Here is a 4,849-nt window from a genome sequence, read left to right on the forward strand (position 1 = left end):
CAAAGAAAAATGAAGGAACCACAGAAAGAACCACTTTTAAGATTCTGCTTGAAAGTGGCGCACATCACCTTCTGCAGATATTTCATTGGCCAAAGTCAGTCATATGGCTAAGCTGCCTATTGTTTTGGTCCCAAGGGGGTGACACAAATATTTCAGACAATAATGAAATTTATGCTCTCTCCCTATAAAAAAATTTCCTCTCCCTATAAAAAAGTACCTCTCCCTATAAAAAAATTTCAAACATCTGGGGTGTTTTGAGGTTTTAGCATGAGACACTTTTTTTTTCTGCTAATATGCACAAATTTCATCAGTTTTCTTGGAAGAGAAAATCCTGTTCAAACCTAGTTTGGTAAGCAGTAAGAGCCTACTATGGTGAGGGCACTATGCTGATCCTTGGAGAAAAAAAAGTGCAAATGAATGCATAATAAAAACAGATGTACATACATACATGTGTAGTTTACATACAATATTAAAAGTTAATTAAATTATTTTTGAAGTGTGGACTGCACATAGTGACTTCTTTCCAATGAATACAGTATGGGAAGGAGAGACAGAGAGTAAATTTACAAACTGGCAAATGTTAATTTAGCCAGGTCAACATCAGCAGTGATAAATCACATTGTTAGTATGTACCCTGGATATGATGTGCTAAAAATGGTATTTTACTTCTATGATTTTCCTCTCAATACCCATGACCCAAGTCTAAACATGAGAAAAACATCAGACAAATTCCAGTAGAGGGCCATCCTGCAGTATAGCTAATGATCACTCCTCAAAACTGTCATGGTTATCAAAGATAAGGAAAGTCACAGCCGAGAGCAGCCTACAGAATCATGACCACTAAATACAATGTGGGATCCCTAGGGGGGATCCTGAAATATAAAAAGGCTATTGGGGGTCATTGGGTGGCTCAGTCGGTTGAGCATCCAACACTTGGTTTGAGCTCAGGTCATGATCTTGTGATTGTGGAATCGAGCCCTATATCAGTCCATGCTCAGTACGAGTCTGCTTGTCCCTCTCCTTCCCCCAGTTTGCATGCGTGCTCTCTCTCTAATAAATAAAATATTAAAAGAAAAAGGACATTAGGTAAAAACTAAGGAAATGTGAAAACTATGGACTCCACAGTTAATAATAATGTCTCAACATTAACTCACCATTTGTTAACAAATGTATGACACTGATATAAGATGTCAATAATGGGAAATTATGTGTGTATGTGGGGGATATGTGGAAACTCTCTGTATAACTTCAATTTCTCTGTAAATCTAAAACTGTTCTAAAAGTAGTTTATTAAAAAAATACAAAAGTATGGTTATGTAATCTCTGTCTTCAGAGTTGAGGACAGCATAAAACCAGAAAGAAATTGTAATACTATGTCATAAATGTATCAGTTTGAACAGAAAACTGTTGGAAGCCCCATTAGGACTTTTAAGAGAAACTCTAATCTTTCCCACTATACCTTATCTTAAAATATTTGTACCTCCAGTAGCACCTAGCAAGTGCCTTGCTTAAAATTGGCATTTGAGTATCTAAGAGAATTGATGAGGAATTCAGCTCCCTATTGTCAAATGACCCAGATGTGGTGGAAATAGAGATAGATGAATATTAGCTATGCCCTGTACCACCTCCCTAAAAGGAGAAAACAAATTTCAGTTCAAATTCTTCTGTACATATCTTTATACACAAACATCTAGTAAAATCCCAGCACTTTGTCTTTTTTTGGAGTTCAAAAAGACATTTTTTGGGGGGTTTTAACAAACACTTCCTATGGAAGGTTTCCTTGAGACACAAGAGAGGAAAAATTGTTTCCTTTTGGGCAGTAGTAGGCAAACACAATCATTATTCAAGGAAAAAAAAAGGCTAGACAAGTGGCAATTTCAGAAAGGACTCTATTATGGAAGGTAAAGGGTTAAAGGTCACTAGTTTATACCTGCTTAGGCCTAGGTCACATGTGAATGAGAAGTCTCTCTAAATTTTTTTAGTCAACATTCAACACAACCAAATTCACTACTGAGATCCCATTATCAAGATTCATCTTCCTAAAATGGAACAAGATGGGATCTTGAGGGAGACAGACCATAAGAGACTTTTAATCTCACAAAACAAACTGAGAATTGCTGGGGGAGGGCGGGTGTAGAGAGGGTGGTTGGGTTATGGACATTGGGGAGGGTACATGCTATGGTGAGTGCTGTGAAATGTGTAAGCCTGACGATTCACAGACCTGTACCCCTGGGGCAAATAATACATTATATGTTAATAAAAATAATTAACAAAGAAAAAGAAAAAAAAAAAGATTCATCCTCCGGATGAACATAATCCCTAGTGTAGACAGAAAGTTAAGCAAACTAAACTCTAGCACCAACAGCTTTAGGATTGTGATTATTTTTAATTAAAACTCGCTGACCACCTCTGTACTGTGAATTCCCGATTAGAGAAAAGTAAGGTTTAAATCTGACCACAACACGCCTTCATTTTACTATAAATGCTGAACTATTTTAGATTAGACACCATCCCGCTTTCTCTGAGTTATCCTGGTCTTTTTCCATTGATAGTTCCGTTTTAATAGTACAGTTTAAGTCGATCCCCGCCACTAACTGTGAGACCTTGGACAAATCATTTCACTTCTCTGGATCCCTGTTCTCTTCACTGAAAATGAGGGCACTAGGTTAACTGTCTCTTGTTCTTTACATCCGTAAAGATGTATGATGATATGAGCAGTTGTGTTTTAGCTGACGTGGTGGAAAACAGAAATGTACATGTAGAGACCTAGCTTTAATTCATTTGTCACATTATATACACCATAATATTAGGCTCTTTGAATGATCAAATGTTAGCATTAGACAAGTTTGTTTAGGATTACAATTTTTAAAAGATTTTATTTATTTATTTATTTGACAGAGATCACAATTAGGCAGAGAGGATTACAATTTTTAAAAACATCTTTCAGGGTTCCACTCTGTATAAAGGATTCTATAGGTCTAAGTGATACTAATATAGACTAAGTTATAGCAGTAGGAAAAAAAAGGTCTGCAAAGTAAAAATACTAACCACTGAAAAGAATCACCTCATCAGTTCTCGGACCTACTAATTCTGCCTCCTTCCTTCAGGGTTGGTCTCAGCAGATGGTGCTCTCAGTTCAGCCTTAAAACGCGACCAACTAAACCATGTTTCCAAGCAATCACCATATTTCCTCCCATTTCCCATTTGGTCTTAAAAACCCCTAAATGTAGCGTTTTCTTTTAAAATCCCCTTGAATGATTCCTTAAGCTGCAAGCGTATGTGGGGACCCTCCAGGTACCGCCCCACAACGCGCCCTTCTCTCAAAACGAAGTGGCGAAGCTGTGGACCCCCGTGCTCTGCGAGGCGCGCACCTGAGCGGCCAGGGCTCCTCGAGCGAGGGCGGGCGCGGTGGCCGCCCGGCTCCCTCTCACGCCGTCCTGGATCACGGCCGCGGGCTGCCGAGGAGCCCCGCAGGAGGAGAGCGGATCGCCCGACCATCACCTTGCGCCTCGCGTGGGTGTGATTCGCTTCAGAAACCCAAGTCCTGGGACGCCTGGGTGGCTCAGTTGGTTAAGCGGCTGCCTTCAGCTCAGGTCATGATCCCAGCGTCTCGGGATCGAGTCCCGCATCGGGCTCCTTGCTCAGCAGGGAACCTGCTTCTCCCTCTGCCTCTGCCTGCCTCTCGGCCTACTTGTGATCTCTCTCTCTCTCTCTCTCTGACAAATAAATAAATAAAATCTTAAAAAAAAATTTTTATAAAAAAAAAAAAAAAGAAAAGAAACCCAAGTCCTCTCAGGCACCCAGTCCTTCCCCTGGGAGTAATCGCCGGTCCAGCCCCGAGCTCTCCTCCGCTCCACCCTAGGCGGCTCTCTGGGTCCTGCTGCCTCCCGCGCGCCCTTCCCCGCGCCTCGGCCGCGCGCCCAGGTGTCCCCGCACTCCTCATTGCCCCCGGCCGGCCGCTCGCGGGCCTGCGGGTCTACAGCGCCTGGGCCCGCGCTCCCGTCGCCCGCCCTGCCTCCCTTCCCACCGGCCCCGCCCAGCCTCCGCCGCGCTGGGGCTCCCGGCCTGGCCTCTCCGTCTCCCTCCCACCTCCGCCCCCCCTCCTCCCCAAGAGTTGCTATTTTTAGTAAATCCTCCGCGCGCCGCCACCGGCTCAGCTCGCAGCTCGCAGCCGCGCGCACCGCCCTCCCGAGCTCCCCCACCGCGCGGTGGCCGCGGCGGCGGCGGCGCGTCCCGCACACCGCTCAGCGCGCACCGAGCCGGCCCCGCCGCGCCCGCCGCCCTCACCGCGGTCTCCTCCTCCGGCGCCTGTCGCGGCTGGTAAGTCCCTGCTGGCGGAGCACCGGCGGTCCCCGAGTCAACTTTCAACCCCCCACCCCCCACCCCTTTGCTTCTGCCTCGCCATTCTCTTCTCCGCGAAAGATGGCTGTTTGGAGAAGGGGGAGAAGTTAGGGGGTCGCCGGCGCGGGGCGAAGGAAGGCGCGACAGCCTCAGCAGGAGTGGGCGGAGGTGAGTGGCACCACAGCCCGGTCCCCGGCTGGTGCCCGGGGAAAGCCCTGGGAATTGGGGGCCAAGCGTCCCTCGGATGTACCGCTGGATTCCCTGCTCGGATTCCCCAGGTTAACAGCATCCCAGTCCGGACCCCGACACAGCTTGCCTTGCGTCTCCCAACCCAGAGGCTGGTGGGTTTAAGGGAACCTTTGTCCTAAGTTCAGTGCCAGGTGATTTCTTTTGCTGAGCAAAAAGACATTGACTACGACCTGCCCAGGCGAGGGGTCGGTGACATGACACCCCCCCCAACACACACACACACACACACACACACACACACACACACACACACACACAC

At 46.3% G+C, this 4,849-nt stretch overlaps 1 protein-coding gene across 10 annotated transcripts in view; it reads left to right on the forward strand.

Annotated features, from left to right (window-relative positions):
• The first annotated feature begins 4,471 nt into the window (after positions 1 to 4,471).
• LOC111147209 (histone deacetylase 9) overlaps positions 4,472 to 4,849 on the forward strand; it is a 926,500-nt gene continuing 926,122 nt past the window's right edge. For 6 of the 10 annotated variants that reach the window (XM_022503101.1, XM_022503107.1, XM_022503103.1 and 3 more), the window contains exon 1: positions 4,492 to 4,509. The gene's annotated coding sequence lies outside the window, so the exon portion shown is untranslated. Of the gene's footprint in view, positions 4,510 to 4,849 lie in introns of all 10 variants that reach the window. The other 4 variants (XM_022503097.1, XM_022503098.1, XM_022503099.1 and 1 more) reach the window with 3 other exon arrangements.

The sequence above is a fragment of the Enhydra lutris genome, unplaced genomic scaffold (assembly GCF_002288905.1).
Source record: "Enhydra lutris kenyoni isolate GAN:26980312 unplaced genomic scaffold, ASM228890v2 scaffoldscaffold16, whole genome shotgun sequence".
In the NCBI taxonomy this organism is placed as follows: Eukaryota; Metazoa; Chordata; class Mammalia; order Carnivora; family Mustelidae; genus Enhydra; species Enhydra lutris.